Consider the following 23,278-nt stretch of genomic DNA (forward strand, 5'->3'; position numbering starts at 1 on the left):
GCTCTTGCTCAGGCTGGTCTCAAACTCCTGCCTTGGCCTCGCATAGTGCTAGTGTTACAGGCATGAGCCACCACCCCAGCTTTATACTTTTATTATAAGGTTAACATACATTGTCATTTAACATTTCGCAGAAGAAACAGACACACTGAAGCAAGGAAAAACTTTTCATGCAGAACCTGTGTGTCTTCTGGCTTTGCATAATAACTGTGATCACTTCAAATATTTTAAAAATTATCTGATTAAAATTAAGGCACAGATATTTATTAATGGAATACAGCCAACATAAATTTCATTTTTAAGAGCTCTTATCTTCTTAGACTGATTTTTTTGTGTGTCTAATTCTGTACTCTATGAAGGCAAAAATTAAGTTTTATTCATCTTTTTATTCTCCAAGACTTGTATAGTTACAGGCACATAATAGGTTTGAATAAATTTTATTAAACACTTAAAGGCAGTCTATAGACAAGATAGTTTTCAGGACAAAAAACAATAATCAACTTTAGGAATCTGAGTAACCTTTGGGGATATCTGCATTCTACTAGTCAAAACAGTTGCTGTTTCAGCAACAGAAATTCAACTCAACTTGGTTTGAGAAAATAGAGGGGGCTTGTTGGGGAGTACATGGGTTGAACAGGTCACAGGCAATCATGCCAGGATCACAAATGACGTCTTCAAGACCGTGTCATTCTTGCTCCAGCCTCTGAATCTACTTTCTTGTGCATTGACTTTGTTCTCCATAAGGCTCTTGGCCCATGTCGGGAATGATGCCAATAGCAACTGCAAGCACACATGATTTACCAGTTAGCAATCCCAACCAGCAGGGACTTACCTCCCAGGTAAAGCCACCAGGAGGGCTCAATTCGGCCTATTCCTGACTCAATTCCTAAGATTGGGAGGGTGAGATGCTCTAAGATTCCAGGCCTAGGCATGTTCATACCCTAGTGATGAGGGTGAAAATGGGGCAGCTGTCCTCCTCCAGCTAGACTGGTGCCCAACAGGCAGGAGGGGCTATTTCCGAAGACCAAAGAATAAATGCTGGGGCAGGCAAAAAGTAAGAGATATTTGCAAAATCATTACTTTCATGAGTTTTGAATGTCCTGTTGTCAGTAGTAACATCGTTGCCTGACTTTAGTCCACAGCTCTGAGCTCCAGGAGCGCCACTGGTCCTCAGCTCTTGTCCTCAGTTCTCTTTCCCCTTTCTTTAGCCATGGGTTCTCAGCTCAAGTAGTGCAGCTCGTTTTTTCTCTTTATATGGAAGAGTCGGGGAAAATTACATTTAACTCCAGACAGCTTGGGAAAAGTTAAAAGCAAAAGATGAATCTGAATACTGTCTGATAGTCCATTTTTAATCAGAAGAGAGCAATTTTCTCCTCTCAAAGAATGGCTCTTCACATCAGGTATTTGGTTTCTAGGTGCTTGCTGATTAATTACTTACATTTACATAACATTAATCTCATTTCTAACAATTTAGCAGGCTTCCAGCCGTTTTTCCCCACCTCATCAGTCTGGCAGAACATCCTTGGTCTTAAATGAGCCAGAACTACTTTTGCAATGCATAGATTCTGAAAATATATTTAAAGAAAACAGAATCAAGGTGTTAAGCAAAGCAATAAATGATTATTTCTCCCGTGTATATTAGGAAGACATCTGAATGAAATGCTTGGTCTACACACTTTGTTTTGAGTTGTATGTATATACGGAAAACATGCTTCCTTCTGTCTAGAATTCCCTTCCCTGAATTCTTTCCCAGAATCTTATTCATTTTTCCAAGTTCAGCTCCAATAACACCTCCTTTTTGAAGATCTCATAGAGCCTCCTGGCCATTAGATATCTTTCATTACAATCCCACATTGCTAGGTGAAAATCTTGCTGAACACAAATTAGGCTGCCTGCCACCTGAGATCCAGACACGGAGGCAAGTGTTGGTGAAGGAAAAGTGGTTTATTCAAGTGCAGGCAGCCTGAGGAGATGGCCGACGATTGTCTCAGAGACCATCTCATCTCTGCTTACTGAGCAACTTATAAAGGGAAAGGGTAAAGGGGGTTGGTGGCAGAAGCCAAGCTTTGTTCAAGTCATCATGAGATAGTATAGGAGGTGAACTTTGGTTACCTGCCCGAGCCTTGAGCCAAATCTTAATCTGCTGACAATACTGAACAAAAGCTTCGAAAATGATTAACATCCAGCTTCAGTGGAAGGTATTTCTGCTTTCTTTAACAGGATGTGACAACCATTGGAGTAGGAGTCCCATTGGCCCTGGTCAACACCAGCACAAACTGGTTACTACTAACATGAGACCCAAAGTTGATGGCTTATAGATAGACCTTTTGCCTCATTTTAATGCTAGAAATCATGCCCAAGGGTGGAGATTTAACATGCCCTTGGGCATGACAAGGGCATTTAACAAGGAAGGAAGTTGGTAGTACTATCTTTAGATGAGACATGACATGTATTAAGAAACATGATTGCCAGATGGGCAGCTGTCAACAAAACTCCACCTCTATGTGCTATGATTTCATTGCTAGCATCAAAGTTTCTCTCTCTCCCCTTCAAAAGTTCCCCAGCCTGTTTTTTCAGAGAGCCAATCTGGTAGCTCCTTAACCACCAGCACTGTTTCCCTTTTGTTCCAGCGAAAGCCCCCATCCCACAAAGCCTTACCTGTATAAATTCCTTGTTTGGTCTTGTGCCAATTTCTACTGACTCGGAGACCAAGAACCATGAGCTTGTAACAATCTTGATTTGCTAGATGGTTATCAGCAGTGGATATTGTCATGAGCAATCTGAGGTTGGCCTATTCTGGACTCATAATTTTCCTCAAGGTCATTTTCTAACCGTGTGCCAGCAGCTGTGTAAGCAAGCAGCACCTTAATTGTAAACTTTAAAGACAGAACAAGCAGAAAGCACACTGGAAACAAAATGGCTTCCCGTTAGCCAACCTCTCATTATAGTCTGAATGGCCCTTGAGGTGCCTTTACAAAAACGCTATTTGGAATTACATTCATTCAAACAGACTTGATTTTATTGAGCTCTTCCAATGTTAAGCTCTGTGTAGGTGCCGGGGACAAAAATATAATAAAAAAAAATTCTCTGCTCTCAAAAACCTTAAATCTAGAGGCATGTGCCTCTAGATGTGCCTCTATAATTATGGCACAAAAAAGGAATTTAGTCAGGAGGAGGTACTTGCACTACTAGATCTCAAGGAATAACCACAAGTTTGCTACACAAACAAGGAATGTGGTTGGCAGTACTATCCTTAGATGAGTCAAGAGAAGCCCCTGCCCTGTGCTCCCTCCATGCTTTCAGGGCCTTTCTCTAGCCCTGTACCAGGGAAAAGAATAATGTGTGTGTATGTGTGTGTGTGTGTGTGTGTGTGTGTGTGTGTGTGTGTGGCGGGGGCTAGGTGAACGATAAATCAATGGCAGTCTGTTTATTGATAAGGATCTCCCTGGGCTTCCATCTTACTATTTCCTTCACTACCTTCTGGGCACCATCTGCACATGGATGCTGATGTCACAACCCCATGTCTGCTTACCTCTCGTGGTGCTCTACAGTGGAGTCCTTTCCTCTCTTTGCACACATCATTTCTCTCAGCTCTGCACCCTGGCACATGGAGTTCCCACTCTTCCTCTCACCTGCCTCTTCAAATGGTTACATCTCACTCACCACTCCAGTCCCATCTTTAATCTCAGGAGGTTACTTCTGGCCTCTAACTCTGGGTAGCTCCCTCCTCACCTGCTTTCATAGTTCCCTATATTTTCCCCACAACAACATTAGTACATGATATTGTCAATGACTGCTTCATAATGTGTATTATGCACTAGACTGCAAGCTCTATGAAGGTAAGGAACTGTGCCTTACAGCCTTGCTCATGTCCTACATAGATTTGTCCATTCATTTGTTAAACAAATGATTGATTGAATGAATGAATGAATGAATGAATGAATGAATGAATAAAATACAGGTTGGCAGGTAGGCTTATGGTGGGACTGTATGGTTTGAATGGTCTTCCATTTGAATATTCATTGAGTTTTATTGTGTGTCAGATACTGTGCTTAGTCTGTCCAGGGAAAATCAATATGAGTAAGATTTGGTCTCTGTACTCAGTGACACTGATTCTAGAAGGATCAGTAAACTAAAATAATGATGCTACAGCATCACCATGTCCTTCAAATTTTATCTTTTTAATATCTCTATCCATTTCTTCTTTTCTACCCTCACTGACATGTAGTTCACAAACCTCATCATCTCTCACCCATTGCTGTAGCAGTCTCATACCTGGTCTTTATGTCGTCTCACATGTAGTTCTGGTTAGATCTGAAGGCCATTTCATAGTTTTCTTCCAGAGATTGTTTTCTCATTATATTGGCAACACTAACACAGCTTCAATAGCTTACCTGAAAAGTTTATGCATGAAAAGTTTAAAATATTACTAATCATTTATTGAACCCATTCTTTGAACACCTACTATGTGTCAAACCCTGAGCAGGCACCAGTATAAAATATGAATGCAGTAGACATGGCCTATCTTTGAGGGAGATACAGACAAAGAAATAGGCAACTATAATACAGTGCTATAAGTGTGAATGCCCAGAATGGTATAAAGGGGTAAGTTATGGTAGACTATAAGAGGGCTAGTTCATACAAACTAAAGGAGTCAGATGGATGAAGTGATATTCAACAAAAGAATGTGAGAAATATGTATGTTTGAAAATGCTATATAATATAGAACACATTGTCCTACTCAAAAGAAGTTTGAATGTATCTTTTGAGGTGTAGAAAGCCAGAAATATTTAAGAAAAATTAGGCTATATTTTGGAACTTTGAATAAAAACAAATTGTAAAGTGGAGAATGTTTCCTGACTAATGATTTTAACAAAAAACTCAAAATTGACTTGTCAATGTTAATACTCAGGCATGTTATGAGGGTGTCAACTTAATTGTATCTTCCCAATCCTTTTCTTGGTCATCTTTTATCCCTCCCATCTTCTTTGTTGACAGAACTATCAAAGCTACATTTTCCTGTCCTGAAATTTAGGTTAATAAATGAAAAGCTTATTTCCATTGAGAATATTGATAGGCTCCAGATCTTGACTCTTGGGTTTTGAAAGAGGATGCTGCTTTTGTTAATGGAAATTCACGAGTGTTTAGAACACATTGACACAATCATTCCTAAGTGTGGGGTCAAAGGGGACCTATATTTGTTGGCAGGAGGCACTAGTTCAAATCAAATCAGCAGTAACCTTAAGACCATTAGATACTGAGAGCTCTTAAAGTGGTGCCATATCAAAGTTTGATATATAACTCTAAGTGATGTTGCCTCTGGAAGTCACAGGATCTGTCTGTGCTGCTTTTGTCAGTTCTACTTTCTCCATCTGTGCTGAGCTACAACCACCTAAGCCTGATCATGAGTTTCCAGTTCCCTAATGGAACCAATGCTGAGGACTCCAGTCCACTGAGACAAAGCCTGATTCTTGCTGGACCTCCTTACCTCAGTGGAGATTAAGATGCTTTTTCTCATATGCCAGTTCTGGAAATACCAGGATGGAATTCTGCTTCCAATATACTGATTGGCAGAAACCATAATATTTACCTTTTCATTCTTCAAGTATTTCTCATAATGAATGCTTCTCCATTCCACATTTTGGTGATATATATATATATTATATATACATATAATATATATATATATTCAGCCCTGATATATATATATATATATACACATATATATATATATATATTCAGCCAATATAGCCCATTCACACTATATATAGATTATATATATATAATCTATATGATAGGTAATTTTCACATTTTATAAATCAAAGTTGAAAAGTTAAATAATCTGGAGAAGAGTACATTCTTGCTAAACTCGACCTGGGATTCAAATCCAAGGTGTCTGTCTGACTCCATAGCCTGTGCACTGACTTGGTCACTCACATATAAGGTTGGCCAGCAAGCAGACAAATACCCCAACTTAAGTTTCTGGTTCATGAGGTTGACCAACAATATTTAAGATAATATCAATGAGCAGGGTGATAGCATGCAAAACTTAGCACACCAAATGTCATATCAGAGTAGTGATTTATACTGTTTCTATAATATGGATAAGTTACTGGCTCACTAAATTTCTTAGTTCCTACTCTTTTAGTTGTTTTCCATCAAGCACTAAAGTCATTTATGCTGTTGTTCTTTTGCTTTCATTCATTAACTAATAATAATAATGATAAGGGGGTTGAAGTGGCACATTGGAAGTAGATTATTATTTTATGCCATTTCCTTTCTCAATGGCAAGCAGTTTTTAAGAATGGTCTCTTCCCTCCCAGGTTTAGCATGCCAGTAGATGTTAAAGCTGCCGCTGAATTCAGGATTTTAGACAGTCAGTATAACAAGCAGGGTCAACAAGATGCCTGTTTGGTGATGGTCTACCAGATGGTTGATTGGATAGTGGTTAGTCTTATGGACAGATGGGTGAGATTAATTGGAGGAAGACTCAGTTTGACAAATATATTTGACCTTTGTGTGCTTGTGGGATGTGTTTAATGGTCAGTTTGGGAGGTAAGAAAACCAGAAAGAGACCTATAAACATACAAATTCTCATATTCTCTCTCTCCTCTTTTCCTCTCATTCATCCAAAATCCCATCCTTAGATACCTCAGGGTCCAGCAACACTCTGAGCTTTGAAATCATTCTCATTCTTGGAAGATTCCTTTGGGATGTCCTGAAATTACCCTGATCTTTCCAGGAGACTTCCCAGCCAAGAAAACATGGCTGAGACTTGGCACTGCACAGTTTAATCTGCATACTCGAGGTTCCTGAATTATTTTGACATTGCTCTCTAACCTACAGTTTGGTAAATGAGAAGAGAGAAGAAAGAGGGATTCCCTGGATGGTATATTAGAAGCTCACACAATTAGATTCACAACCCCTTTTTCTGAAGAACTAAAGATAAATGGAAGAAGAGAAATGAACCTCATCTACATTGGGACACCAAAGCAAATTAACCACCACAGGTGAATAATAATGAACATTCTTAATGACTGAAGAGCATTTGTCTATTCCTTACTGCAGATTTTTTGGGTTTTTTGTTTTCTTGTTTTTGTACTATAAATGGCCACTTCTGGTTGACTTTTTAGCTCTTGTCTTTTTTGGAATAGATCATGCAACCAACAATCAAGACCCATTTCAAAGTGATTCCTCCTGTTTTAACCCAATTTATATAAATAATAGCAGCTTCATGTGCTATCCCTCCCAGAATAGCTGCCTTTAAACATAGAATTCCTATAAATGGTAATAATTAAGTTCAAAAGAATTTTACGGCTGTTGGAATTCCAGGTATCATGGCAAATTGTGAAGGAAAATGTTTAGGTCAAAGAATCCTCCCACGACCCCCTTTCCCTTCGATACCTCCCCAAACACAATAACTTTCCATGAAGAGAGGCCAGATGTGGAACAAAGTGGCTGAAAATATGTCTTCATTCATTAATAAAAGGATATCTCTTTTGGAATCTGTTTTCCTCCTTCAATCAATATGCCTCTAATCACTCTGTGAATTAGGCATTTAGAATAAAGTAAGAACAAATCTATTCATCTCTTATTCTAGTCCAGCTATATCAGAGAATCAATAGAAATTGATTTAAATTTTTAACCATGGAAGAAATTTTTTGTGAGGGTTTCTAATTACAGATTGAACTTTTAAAACAGTTATAGGCCTATTAAGACTTTCCAAGTAAACACAAGAAGGAATAGAAAATCTGAATAAAAATTTAACACCTAGCAATAAGACATTTAGCAGAGTAGGATTAGAAAGGCATTTTCTTTGTCCAACATAAGGTAGATTCATTGTATTGTATTAGTTTCCTAGGGTTGCTATGACAAAGTCCCACAAATTGAGTGACTTAAAACAATGGAAATCTATTCTCTCACAGATCTGAAGATTAGAAGTCCAGAATCAAGGTGTCAGCAAAGTAACCATCTCTTGAGAGCCTTTTGGAGGCTCTGAAGGAGAATTTGTTCCATGCCTCTCTCCCAGCTTCTAATGACTGATGACAGTGACTGATGACAGTGACTATCCATTTCTTGGCTTATAGACAATTTTCTAGTCTCTGCCTCAGTTGTCACATGGCATTCTCCCTATGTATTTCTGTATCCCTCTGTCCAAATGTCCTTCTTATGAGGATAATAGTCATTAAATTAGACCAACCTTAATCTATTATGACCTCATCTTAACTTGATTATGTCCTTGTAGACATTATGTCCAAATAATGTCACATTCACAGCTACTGGAGGTTAAGACTTCAAAATATCTTTTGAGGAACACAAGGTAACCCAAAACAATACCAAAAGGTAAAATATTAAAGTCATTCCTCCCTAGGTTAGAAATGGGGCAAAGATGTCCACTATTACTACTCATATTCAATAATTATGTTGTACAGTATAAGACAAGAAAAAGAAAAGGTATGAAGAGTGAAAAGAAAGAAATAACAGTGGTAGGTTTTGGGTACAATATGATTATGTACATATAAAATACAAAATAATCTATAAATTATTAGTAAGTGAATTTGGTGAAGTCATGCAGAAACAAGGTCACGTATAAAATCAGTTGTATTTCTAAATGCTTGCAACAAAAATCAGAAAATAAAAATTTTATAATGGTGCCATTTAGTCTAAGAAAAATTTTAACAAAAGACATACATTATCTCTCCACAGAAAAATAAAACATGTGAAAGAAATTTAAAATGACTCAGTAAATAAAAGTATATACCATATTCTTAGATCATAACACTACATATTTTAAAAATAGCAATTATCTTCAAATTGATCCAAAGAGTTAATGAAATTCCAAAGTTCCAGCAAGTTTTTTTGTTTTTGCTGAAATTGATAAGTTGTTTTGAAAATTTATATGGGAATTAAATGATCAAAAATAGCTAAGGATATCCAATAACATTGGATGACATATTACCAGATTTCAAGACTTACACTGTATAGAAACACAGTAATTAAGACCATGGCATATCTGTGCAAAAATAGACAGAGACCAACAGAACAGAACAGAGAGACTAGAAAGAGATCCATACATACAAACTTACTTGCTTTGTGACAAAAAAGCCACTGAGGGAAAACACTGGTCTTTTCAATAAATTGGTTTGAAGCAATTGCTTACCTATACAAAAAAAATTTTTTAAGTCTTGACCTCTCCTCACACTATGCACAGAGATAAATTCCATACCTAAATGAGAAAGCCTAAACAATAAAGCTTCTAAAAAGATAGCATAAGAGAAGGCCTCCATGAAATTGGAATTGGCAAATATTTCTTAAAGAGAGAAAAAAGTATTAACTTTAAGATAAAAACTTAAACATTTGTACCCTCATAATATGCTGAAATAAAAAAATCAATAATTTTAATTTTATTAAAATTAAGAATCTCTATTCGGCAAAAGACACCATTACAAAAGAATGAAAAAGCAAGTGATAGTGAGATATGATATTTCCTATACAATCTGACAAAATATGTTTTAAAAACACAAACTCACACGTAAGGAAAAAGATAAGCAATTCAATAGAAAACCAGACAAAAGACTTAAATATACTTTATAAAAGATGGCGTCCAAAAGTCTGATAAACAAATGAAAGGTGCTCAATATCATCAGATAAATATAAATTAAAGCCACAATGCGATAACACAATGCATCCATCAGAATGACTAAAATTAAAGACTGACAATACAACAGAAATGCATACATATAGCACACACACATGTGTGTACCCAAAGACTTATACAAGAGTATTCACAATAGCAGTATAACAATATTCAAAAACTGGAAACAAGCTGGGCACAATTCGGGAGCCTGAGGCTGGAGGATCACTTAAGCCCAGGAGTCCAAGATTACAGAGAGCTATGATGGCACCACTGCACTCCAGACTAGGTGACAGAGCAAGACTCTGTCTCTCTAGAAAAAAAAATAATTAACTTTGTAGAAGGTATAATAACTTATGGTGTTAATGTTCTGGTTAATAAGTTAATGTAATATCATGTGTTCACTTTCATGATTGATGGAGCTGTACACTTAAATTTTGCATTTTATTTTCTATATGTATTATATTTCAATTAAAATTTTACTTAAAGAAAAACTGGGGAATATGCTTGGATTGGAATGAAATCCAAGGGTGTTAGCACAGAGAGGAAGATTTAATTTTAGATTGGGTTGATTTTACTAGTGGGGGTGCACTTAGCATGTAGTCTGAATTTAATGTGCTAGGTTGAGCAGGTGGAACAGGTTTAAATTGTTTGCTCATTTGAATGCTGCAATTCAGAATCGACAGGGCCTACATTAAATGAGGTTGGGATTCTATAAGTTTGTTTTATTATTGCAATGTGGAATTAGCTAGGGAATTTTGGAGAAGTATTTATTCCTGAATCTTATGTTTAGAGAGTCCTGTGTAGAAGTGCAGCCTGGGCAACAGGATTTTTAAGAACTCCTAACCTGATTCTAATGAGCTGCCAAGGTTGAGATGTAGAGAATGGAATTCAATAACTTACAAATAGAAGAGAGTGTTGGATAAGTGAGACTCATCCCTTAACTAACCCTCCCTTTCCCCCCACCACACACATAAGTCCTGGAAGATGCTCACTTCACAAGAGCATGCATAGAGAAGTATATTGGCAAAGGGAACGTCAGCATTTTAAAAAAGAACTTTAATAGCTGTTTCCTGTTGATAAGGATGTGGGAAGCAAATGCCATCATTGAAACAGGTTCTATAAACTTCAGTGAAGATGGGGAAATCCTGAGTAGAAAGAGGCTAAGTAGCAGCAACTTACCCAACCAAGACAAGATGGAAATGGTTATCGTAATAGGTCCCAAGGCTGAAGTTGATAACCAGATCATCCAAGCTACACATTGAATTAAGGGGGACACCATTAGGACTAAACTAGAATGGTCAATTTTAGATACTAATTGACTTGCATAATAAAAAAAAATCCTCTAGAGCTGGCTAACAGAGGTCTAACTTGAGCCTTGGTAAAAGTGAAATATAGTTTCTGACTGAATTCTCAGACTTGGGTTATTTCAGACACCCAGAGTTCCTTACCTGAATGGAAGCCTAGTATACTTGAGGGAATAACACAAGTTTGTATCATCAATTTTTCTGTCCTTCCCTAAAGCACCTCTGAACTCTGACTTTGAGCTGATTACTCAGTTCCTGGGGACCCAGAATACCACGCTGCTTCAATAGTTATGTAAGTCAGATGATAAATGTTTAAGTTTTGCCCAAGGCCCACACCACAGTGTGAGTCTATTTGTCTAATTCCTGAGTATTTCTCAGTAATCAGCAGAAGTACCATAGTAGCTCCCTGATCCATGCCAAAATTATAAGCCAAAAGTAATACTACATCCCTGAGGGGGAAAAGCAATTACTGCTACTGTCTGAAAGATTGGCCTGAAAGATTTAAGGGTAATGATTCCTATCACTTCCCTATTTAACCCGGACCTAGTGAATCAGAAACTCTGAAGACGTTGTCTAGCAGCCTGTGCTTGAATGAGCTCTCTAGGTAATTCTAATGTGCATTTAAAGTTTGAGAACCACAGATACAGAGTGCTTATTGCTGAATCTCAAAAAGGAGAGAATACCTGGAAGTACGTTGCTTTAACCTGGAAGGGACAAGGATACACTCTCCACCTAGCCTGAGAGCTACATTAGTTCTTCAGACTTATACCTTTATTTAGTCTATGGATACCTTCTACATCTCAGCATCACCACAGGACATCACCTGGTTCCTACATTACTGACATCATGCTTGTAGGAACTATAACAAGATATTATATAACGGTGCTCTAGGTAATGTGGTGAGATACATGTGTATCAGAAAACAGGAAATATTTTCCATGAAAATACAGACTTGAGCCACTACAGTGAAGTTTCTAGGAATCAGTGGTCTGGGACATTGTGGGACACCCTTTCCAAATTGAAAGCAACTTGTTGCACCTTTTATCCCTTCTCCCATCAATTACCAAATTCAAAGGCATGTTGTCAGCGGGTTTGGGTTTCAAAGGTAACAACATGGTCATATGTGCTATCCCAGCCTATTTATCAAGGGAATCAAAAGCGTAAAAACTTTGATTCAGGCTCAGAGGAGCAGGTGGGTCTCCAACTGACTCAGGCAGATATTTGGTCCTCAGGACCCAGCAGATACTCTGTGGAAGATCCATGTGGTAAACAGAGTCTATGGCAAGCCCGAATAGAAAAATCAAACCAGAGCTTCCTGATGGGTTAGAGTATACCTTCTTAGACAAATAACTATATATTCCTTTTGAGAAGTAGCTACTGGAGTGCTACTGAGCTCTGGCAGAGACTGAATGTCTAACTATGAAACACATGGTGATCATACAATCTGAGCTATCTGTAATGTATATGGTTTTATGTGATTCATCATCATAAGCTTGTTTATATCCAATAATACTTTATGAACAAGTGGAAATGTTATATAAAGAAAGGGGCTCAGGAAAATCCTGAAGGCCCAAGTAAATTACATCAACAAGTGGATCACATGCCCAGTCTGCCTGCTTCTAACCCATCTCTTCCTAACCCAAATCAAAGGTCTTCCAAAGAATTTCTTATGATTACTTAAGAAAGAAGAAAAAACTTTAAGCCTGGTTTACAGATGTTTTGAATGATATCCTATAGTGATATAGATCTGTCCTGAGCATTGTCTAAGGGCAATCCTTTCAGGAGGAAGAATTTCATCCATGAAAAGAAAGATGACCTGAAGTATGCATCTATCGTGATTCATGGAACGTGACTAATGGCTTGGCTAGATTTTCAGAGATATTAAAGGCAAAAGATTAGAGATCTCTTGTGGCAAGGAGATTTGGCAATGTGTTACATGAATAAAACTCTCAGAATTGTCCCATAATGGTTCGACATTGCACAATAAAAGGTCCCAACTGTGCTGGAGATTATCAGTGATCAGGTGGAGGAAATAACTGACTTGAAGATGCCAGTCTGCCTCTTTTCCAGTTTTCCTAGTGCTTGTTCAGCATGAAAAACACCTATGGTAGCAGGGATGGAGAGTGAGCACAAGCTCAGCCAGAAGGACTTTATCTCACCAATGCTGACCCGGCCATCACCACAGCTGAGTCCTCATTGTGTCAGCTGGAGTGGCCACTGCTTATACTTTGACTGGCTTCCATAGCCTGGGGGATCTGCCAGCCAGCTGGGAGTAGGGTGAATTCATTGGACTCATTATGGGGTAGAAAAATGACTTTCCCTCACTGGAATAAACATTCTTAATTTTTATTTTGTTGTGCCTGTCAGTCTTCTGCCAGCAGCACCATGTGTGGACTTACTGATCATCTTATTCATCATTGTGAGATTCTACACAATGTGACTTCTAACACGAGATGTCACTTTACAAAGAGGAAGACAGTCAGCGGACTGATGCCCATGGATTCACTGTGTTTACCATTTACCCCAGATCCCCCAAATGAGCTAGCCTTAACAAATAGTGGAATGTTCTAGTAAAGACATAGAGTGTCAGTGGGAGACTACACCCAATCAGTGAGGTTGGTATGCGATTCTATAAGGTATTGATTTTCCCATAGTCAGAGAACACGGTACCAGAAACAAAGAAGAGGAAGTGGAGTGAAGCTGCACTTCTCACTGTTATATCTGATAAAGCACTTATACAATGCTATGCTTTTTACTCTGCCTATGCCTCCAGGATCTATAGGTCTTAGTTCCCAAGGAAGGAAACCCAATATGGTAAACTAATATTCCTTCAAGCTATTCTGAGTTTTTCATGTCATTAGGCAAAAAGGTAAAAGAAACGGATGAGTAATCCTATTACTAAAGGAGCTGGGAAGAATATGTATTTATTCACAGAAATTCTCCAAAAAGATAATTAAATTTTAGAATGGTTAAAAGACTTAAAAAGATGCTTTACAAAAGAAGACATTTTTTAAATGATGGATAAGCAGATGAAAAGATGTTCTATATTTTTAGTCATGCAATATAAATTAAAACCACGAGGAGATACTACTACATGCCCACTAAAATGGTTAGAGTTAAAAAACCAATTACCAATACAAAGTGTTGATGAGGAGTTGGAGCAACTGGGACTCTCACACATTGTTGGTAAGAGTGTCACATGATACAGCAACCTTAGAAAATAGTCTGGAGGTTTCTTATATACTTACATATGACCTAGAAATTCTACTTCTAAATAATTACCCAAGATAAGTACAAACATGTCTATACATGACCATCCAGGAAGGTTTGTTCATAATAGTCAAAAACCCAAATGTCCATTAATAGGTGAATGCATAAATTACAGCATATTTACATAATGGAATGCTATTCAGCAAAAGGTATGAACTTCTGAAACATACAAAAACATGCATGAATCTCAAAAACATGCTGAGCCAAAGAAGTTAAGCACAAAAGAATGCACACTATATGGTATCATTTCCGTGAAGTTACAGAACCGTCAAAATTGATCATATAGATATCAGGTCAGTATTTACCTGAGAGAGGGTATGGGAGTTGACTATAAATAAAGATATAATTGAGGAACTTCCTAGGATAGTAGATATGGTCTATCTGGTCCATACTGTATGAAATATTAAGGCAAAGGTTTTAACAAACCCAGAGGAGTTATAAATATGATGAGAGGTCTTGGACTTGAAACCAAATATAATCACTAGGTTAATCCCACTGGGGGAAGTTGTAAGTGATTTTTTTTAATGCAATGAGAGATTGTTGCATTATGGTAGATGAGGGCATTTTTTAAGTGCAAGAATGGGAAGAAAGATACAGGTTGTTGTTAAAAAGCCAAATACATGAAATATAGTAGATAGCTAAAAATAAAATCTTTTTGACAAACTAGCCCTTAAACCTTTTCACTAAGTTTGAGGAATATCCTACCTTATAAATATGGAACTCCTAAAGTTATACGTTATTTCCCAAGCCTGCCTTGCAGCTAAGACATGGACATAATGACTTAGGCTCCTCCAATGTGTTGCACCTGCTCAGGGTTGGAATCCAGAGATGAGGATGAGAAGAAGCAGCGACTACCAGAAGAACTCTCTCTCTGGGGAAGCAGCAGTAGTGAGTTCAAAAACAACAAGTCCCCTTGTGGCAAAGGTGCTAGTTATGGATTCTGTGTCCAGGGGCAATGGGTTTGGCATCTTCAACTTGATCAAGTCCATTACATCAGATCCCTTACTGCTACAGCAGTATTGTCCTCACTGGACCATTTCTGTGATTTTTGTCTATTGTCCCTGACTGTGTTGCCCTGAATCTAATTTTCTTAGGATCATTGAGACTCTGTAACACAACAAACATTCATGAAGCAATTTTTTTTCTTAAACGAGACACATTTGATTTTCATTGATTGCATTTAAAACTCCAACTGATAAAGAGGAGTTTGGGGAAGTGTCTTGCAGAAGGCGATGCCTGAGCTGTGTCTAAAAAGGATAAAGTTTACAAAGAAAATAGGAGATAACAGACAGGAAAGGACGCTAGAGAAGCACAATGGCAAGTATTTGGGTGTGGTTGGAACATGAATTTCAAAGCAGAGAGTCACTAAAGTTTAGGCTGGCAGAGTCAACAGGAGACAGATAATGTAGGATCTTACATGTTATATATTGAGGAACTTGAACTTTATCCCATGGTTGATGAAATGCCATTAAGTGGTTTTCAGTGGGGAATGACATGGGTTCATTTGCATTTTAAATAGTTCACACTGGCAGCTGCGTGGAGAATGGATTTGACTGGTATATAATTGGAAGCAGCTAGAGCTATTAGCAGGTTCTTTTGGTAGTTCGCATGAGAAATGATGAGTCTAAACAGTAATTTCATTGAGATAGAACTGAGGAGACAAAGTTAAGAGATCTGTTTGCAGATGACATCATCTTGTATGTAGAAAATCATAGGGAATCTATTGAAAGAAAACTGTTAGAACAAATAAGCAAGTCCAGTAAAGTTACAGGATATAAGATCAATTTATAATTATTATTTTCTTTAGTTCTTGAACATATTTATAATGACTACTTTGAAGTTTGTTAAATCTAAAATTTACCTCTCACAGGCAGTTTCTGTTGTTGTTGTTGTTGTTTTTTTTTTTTTTTTTTGTCTAGTGTTCAGGTCGTACTTTCTTGTTTCTTTGCATATCTTTTAATATATTTTGGGGAAATTGGACATTTTAGATAATATATTGTTTCTCTCTTCCAGGTCTTGATATGTTTATTTGCTTATTTTTTTAGTGACGGGCTAGATTATTTAGTGAGATCTATTACCCTTCCTCAATGTTAAGCCACTGAATTTGCTCCTTGGGGTACAAGGACTTGGGTACCTAGAGTCATGTTAGGATGACAATGGGTTTTGGCAGGGCTCTCTTTGACTGTCTCTTTCCCAGACTACACCCAGTTATTAAACTCTACAAATTGTTCACTGTTGCTCTATTGGTTTCAACAACGCCCTGGGGTATAAATTACTCTACAGTATAATTCAACCTGACTCAAGCTCTTTTGAAGGAATAGTTTCTCAGGTCAGCGTTTGAGTTATGTTCTGGCCCCCAAAAAGTTTCACACAGGTGTCTCTTTTTCTGATTCTCTCCTATAAACTTGCCTGCCTGCAGTTTAGCTTATATCTGATATTATTCTACCAGTTTCTTCCCCAGTATTCTCCCAATTTTATTCACCACAACCTCCACCTTTTTTGAGAGTGCCCTTAGGCTTAAGGTTCTTCATACTCTGTGCCACAGCCTGAGGAGCTCTGCAGACCCATTTGCTAGAAGTACTGGCAAAAATTATTTTTTAAAAAACAACCATTTAAAGTTTCTAGAAGGGCCGGCGCGGTGGCTCATGCCTGTAATCCTAGCACTCCGGGAGGCCAAGGCAGGCAGATTGCTCAAGGTCAGGAGTTTGAAACCAGCCTGAGCAAGAGTGAGACTCCGTCTCTACTAAAAATAAATAGAAATTAATTGGCCAACTAAAAATATACAGAAAAAACAAGCCAGACATGGTGGCGCATGACTGTAGTCCCAGCTACTCAGGAGGGAGGTTGAAGCAGGAGGATCACGTGAGCCCGCGAGTTTGAGGTTGCTGTGAGTTAGGCTTACGCCAAGGCACTCTAGCCCTGGTGATACAGTGAGATTCTGTCTCAATAAATAAATAAATAAATAAAATAAAGTCTCTGGAAAAGGCGTTGGGACATACAACAAAGGAAGAAATATCTTTTCAAGACAATTTACTAAAATTTAATAGAAACAGTGAAAGTCTTTGGTATTTGAACCAGGACTTCTTCCTCTCCTACCCTCACACATCAAATATTAGCAAACTGAATTCAACAGCACATTAAAAAAGAGCATACACCATGATCGAGTAGGATTTATACTTGGGATGTAAGGATGGTTCAACATAGTCAATCAATAAATGTGATACACCACATTAATAGAATAAAGGGCAAAGCCACATGATCATCTAGTTGATGGAGGAAAAACAAAATTTTTGTTTTTAACAAAATTCAACATCCTTTTATGATTAAAAACTCTCAATGAATTTTGTATAGAAGGAACGTAACATAACACAATAAAGGCCATATGCCACAAGCCCACAGCTAATATCATACTCAATGGGAAAAAAAGTGAAAGCTTTTCCTCTAAGATCAGGAACAAGACAAGGATATTCACTCTTACCATTTAGTTATGGAAATCCTAGCCAGGACAATTAGACAAGAAGAAGACACAAAAAGTATCCAAATTGGAACACTAGAGTTTTAATTGTCTCTGTTTTCAGATGACATAATCTTATATATAGAAAACTCCAAAGACTCCACCAAAAACTAAAAAGCAATTAGAATTAAAAAAAATTCAGTAAGATTACAGGATATAAAATTAATATGAAAAAATTAGTAGTGCTTCTATACACTAACAAATTATCTGAAAAAGAAGTTAAGAAAATTGTCACATTTACAATATCATCAAAAATAATAAAATGCTTAGGAATAATTTAACCAAGGAAGTGAAAGATCTTTAGGCTGAAAACCTTTAGACATTGATGAAATAAATTAGAGATGACACAATAAATGGAAAGATATCCCATGTTCATGGATTAAAAGTATTAATATTGTTAAAATAACCATATTGTCCAAAGTGATCTACCAATTCCATGCAATCCCTATCATCAAGAGGGGAACTCCACTTCATATTGATACAGCCAAGAACACAGGGATCCCTCAACTTTCAGCTCTCAGTGGGATGGATATTTTCCTGTGGGGCAAGATATCAGCTTTTTAAATCCTGCTTCCATCTCTTCTTGTTGTCATGCTGTAAGTTGATTTCCTGAGCTTGCATTCTGTGGACTGCGTTTTCTGTGTGCATTCCTTCTGGAACTTTTTAGAATATGTATTCTATTCTTGATTTTTAAGGGATTATTTTAGTTATATCTTCATATATTTTAATTCTCTAATTTTTTAGAAAAGATTGATCATATTGACAAAATTATATTTTACTTCCTCTACTACCCTTCTTTTTCCTCCACTGCTGGATCTTTGTTGATTTTATTATTTTTTTTAGTTTATCTAGTGTTTATCTATCTATTCTTAGTTTATCTATTTTTACTTCTAAATGTATTCATGGCTCTACTAATTGGTTTATAAAGCTCTGGTTTTACAAGGTAATTTATTCTCCGTATTTACATTACCTTACTCACTCTTTCCTCCTTAACATTCCAAGCTGTCAGCTCTATCATTTCTAAATTATTATATTTCATAATATTTACATTCTTACGGCCACAATGTCTAGAGTTGTTTTAATCTCAATGTTATAATTAAATGGATGTTATGCTCACTGTCAGTATTTTTGCTGGTTTCTTCATTCATCCATCTGTTGACTAAAGTTCATTTGGTCATATCTTCAAGAAGCCTTTATGGGAATTCTATTTTCCTTTATATTTGAACTATAGTTTAACTGGATATAAAGTTTTTTATATTATATCCAGTTATACTGTAGTTTGAAACCAGAAGACTTTATAGACAACAGTGTCTTTTGACATTGAATGATTTTTTTTTTTTTGAGACAGAGTCTCGCTTTGTTGCCCAGGCTAGAGTGAGCCTAGCTCACAGCAACCTCAAACTCCTGGGCTCAAGCAATCCTCCTGCCTCAGCCTCCCGAGTAGCTGGGACTACAGGCATGTGCCACCATGCCTGGCTAATTTTTTCTATATATATTAGTTGGCCAATTAATTTCTTTCTATTTATAGTAGAGATGGGGTCTCGCTCTTGCTCAGGCTGGTTTCGAACTCCTGACCTCGAGCAATCCGCCCGCCTCAGCCTCCCAGAGAGCTAGGATTACAGGCGTGAGCCACCGCGCCCAGCCAACATTGAATGATTTTGAAATCTGAGACCGCACTGATTTTGTCCCCTCATTTAAGTTCCTTCTTGGTTCAGGTTGTGTATTTGCTTTTGCTTTCCTCATTTGGTTGAGATTAGCAACTACGGAGCATGACATTTCCATTTTTCCTCCACATTGCCTAAGAGTATATTTATTTCACATATGGTATGCTTTTGTGTCTCCTCATTTAGCTCCTCATCTTCTGCCATTTTGTGTTGTAAAGTACGTGCATGGAAGCTCCCATGGCTGGATCCTACAACCTCAACCCCTTAGGCTAAATTATTTTGTTTCTTTACTGCTGAGTATGTCCCTGTGCAGAATTTCTCCCTCTATTGGTTATTTTTGAGGACTGCAACAATTTTCTTTGACCACTGTGCCCATAAGGCTATCAGGTAAACAAAACAAAACAAAATGAAACAAAATAAAACAAAACGAAAACCTTTTAATCCAGTGAAATAAATTTCCCAAATTTCTCATGACTGTGTGAGCATATGAACATATAATAAAATAGGGTTTCTCACTTTATCTTACATATCATATTACCATACTGCAATGGTCCTGAAACTTCTATTCACATACTAACATCTCTGAAATTAGACTATATCTTATAATCAATGAAATAAAACAATTTCTAACAGTATTGTGACATAGTTGTCATTGCCTGTGTGTGCAGGAACTTTGTCATAGCTGTTCATATTGTTACCGCTTCAAAAGAATTATGTACATTGTTGATGCTCTATGCATTGAATTTAATTGGCATAAAAAATGTCCCCAAATTAAATGTGCTCAGTCATTCAGCACAAAACACAGTGTTATTAAGAATACAGAAAGGCATAGATATAGTATCTTGTGGCTTAAATTTCATATTAGTGAGGCAAATACTCATTTTGCTGGAAGTATAATTGTGTTTCTATATTTTCTCACAAAGCAACAACCAAATGCTTTACAGGGCCTAAGAAAGGATGGTATCCACAAGTAGCTGAGGTTCTGTTATGTTTTATTATTAAGATCTATGCAAAAGGATTGCCTATCACTGACTAAGCAGTGCAACTGGAGGCAGAAGAAATTGCCAAATACTTAAGAATATATAAAATAAATTTCAAACCAAGGAGAAGCTGTGTGACCCACTCAAGCTTCGTAGGACTATCATTAAGGCATCAAATATAAATTTTTTAGAAGCTTCCTGCTGTCATATTTGATGGCACAATTTTACTGCACTAGACAGCTAAAGAGCTTCCATCCATCATGAATCTCTTCTCTCTCGCCCTCTCTCATTTGAGATATAGGCTCTTTCTCCTTTTTCTAGTCTAAGGCATACTCTTGACTCTTCTTATCTGGGTCATGGCCCTGTCTCTTGATCACATTTATCTTACAAGCTCCACCTACCAAACTGTCTTTCTTCTTTCTGAAAATCTCCATCTTGGTTCAAGCAGCTTTCTTTGGATATCTGCCCTTTCCTTGGTTTTCCAAATGTTATTATTAACATGTAGTGTAATTATAGAGGATTAATATTAAAATAAAATGTAATAAACTATATAAACAAAGAAAAGAACATTAGAATTCCACTCACCCATTCTCCATTTATTTCCAAGGATTTTGGCCTCATCTGAAGCCAGAATAATTGGAATCCTTATTAGCATGTAGATTTTCCTTTTATATTTTCAAATTTTTCTAGGTGAGTGTTTTAGAATATCCCTGTTAATTGCCACATCTCTTATTTGTCTACTTTTTGGCTCCTATGAAAACTCATATCACACTTCAACTTAAGGAAAAGTTAACTGCATTAGGGATCTGTAAAAGGAGATGATCATCTTGGCTCCAGAAAAGCTGGAATGAGTCTTTGAGATTTTGTGTCAATGTAAACCCAGGTCAAATGAAATACTTTGAGATGAATGTAAGATATTTTGTTGCCCTTTCCTGTGGAGGCTCTTGTCTTTACCCTGATAATACATTGTCTATATTTCCATAATCTAGCTTTGTGGGTTTTTAAAAAATTATTATTTTCACTCTCCTAGGATCATAAAGGCATTCCACAGACTATGGGAGAGTTCCAAGAATTGTCAAAGTTACTAAAGTTTCCCACAGTTCATTCCAATAATTTCTGCTAAGTAATTATTCTCTATCACCCACTCCCACCCATATGAGGTTTGTCTTCTGAGTTTAGCATCTTTTTTATCCTACCCCAGTCTTCACAAAACACATCTGCCTATTGGCTCTTGCTATCTGGAATGTCAGCTGAAACTCACAATAGTGTGGAGCCTGTAAAATGTGGCTCAGCCTTTTGTATCGTAGGCATCCTTTCATAAGGACTCTGCAGGCAGAATTAAACAGGTCTACAAAATCTCCCTGCCTCTATTCCATTCATTTCAGTCACTTTCATAGTATAGAGAAAACCCTTTCATATTTTAGAAGTTGAATTTACATAAATATGCATAACATTTAAGTTGCTGCTATTTCCCTGCAGCTATTTTCTGTACCAACAATTTATTACCACCTGCCCTTTCATCCTAAAGAAAGATTTATATTTTGAAAATGACATGAGGGTAGTTATATGGTTCATTACTCTGATGGAAACATGCTTTCAGTGGATGAAGGCTCTGTGTTTCTTATCTCCGGGCACAGAAAAATCCTTCCCAGCTGTAGTGCTCTGCTCCATGCTCCATCCTTTTTTGTACATCCTCGTCTATTTTTCTCTTTCATAAAATTAATAAGAAAACCAAAACTTTTAACCACATTTAAATGTACATCAGAAAGAGCTCCCTATAGGTGAATATTCTACATATCTGTAGCAAAAAAGAAGTAGAAAGTAAATAAGGAGAATATGTTAAATTGTGTTGGGAATTATTGTTCTCTTAAAGCCTAGAATAGGTACAAATTTATACACCTTGCTGAACTTTCTAAAATTGCATAATTAGCTTATTTATCAAAGAATACCACTCTCAGCTACTGTATTGCATCAAAACATAAACTAGTGACATAAAATTGTCAAGTCTTCCCAATCCTAACGGAAGATGCCAGTTGACAAGATATATCATCACTGACTATGGGACCAATAAAATAAAATGAAAAAAATACAGGCAACTATAAAAATAGGTTAGAGGTCTAATTTATTTTAAGCTTTAAAATATTTGTTATTTATTCTCAAAAAACCGGTTTCAGTATATCTGTAGCACAGTAAGAAGACACAATAGAATGAAATATGAGAAAAAAATACCAACCCAATAAAACACCCAATGAAATCAAGTAACATACAGCGGGAATTGGGGCTATCATACCCCTGAGGTGATTCTAAGGCTCAATGAATGTCAAAATGAAAAATCTGTCATTGAAGAGATTGGAGGAGAGCTGGAGAGGAGGATTGGTTTTATACAGAGGAATAGAAGTGCTTTTTAAAGAACTAAGGATTAAAGCCTTATATCAAAGCAACAATAAATTCACTCCAGTGTTATGAGCAGGCCTTTGTAGGACAGAGGATGAGTCATACAAAAATGTTGCTTTCACGATGGTATTTTTTAATAAAAAGAAGGAAGAGAAAAAACAAGTAGTTTAAGAATTTCCTCAGTGTTTGGTAATCATTGGCTCCCCATTCAATTTTAAGAATATAGTATTACATAGCTGATTGGATGTTCCTTATGCATGGGAGGGGTGTATTGATTTGCGAGTTTCACCAAAGTGTGGTAGGGACCTGGCTGTTTCATTGGAAGACGCACTAAATATTAATATGCTTACATCTAATTACACCAATCAATTTCCTAGAGTGGGACCTTCCAGCATCCTGTTTGGCATGGGGGGGAGGGGATGATGGTGGATGTATAAGCTTGGATTCCAGACTTCTAGGAGCCAAAGGGGCTTCACTATTTAGAGTACCAACTTCATTTAGCTCTCATGATTTTAGTA

At 37.1% G+C, this 23,278-nt stretch overlaps 1 long non-coding RNA gene across 1 annotated transcript; it reads right to left on the reverse strand.

The window, feature by feature from the left end:
* Positions 1-343: 343 nt before the first annotated feature.
* On the reverse strand, positions 344-4,842 carry LOC105867370 (uncharacterized). Its single transcript, XR_012918496.1, has 3 exons — positions 4,273-4,842; positions 2,656-2,842; positions 344-777 (listed from the first exon to the last, which is right to left on the reverse strand). It is a non-coding gene; the product is annotated as an uncharacterized LOC105867370 (long non-coding RNA).
* Positions 4,843-23,278: the final 18,436 nt, after the last annotated feature.

The sequence above is a fragment of the Microcebus murinus genome, chromosome 3, assembly GCF_040939455.1.
Source record: "Microcebus murinus isolate Inina chromosome 3, M.murinus_Inina_mat1.0, whole genome shotgun sequence".
Taxonomy (NCBI): Eukaryota; Metazoa; Chordata; class Mammalia; order Primates; family Cheirogaleidae; genus Microcebus; species Microcebus murinus.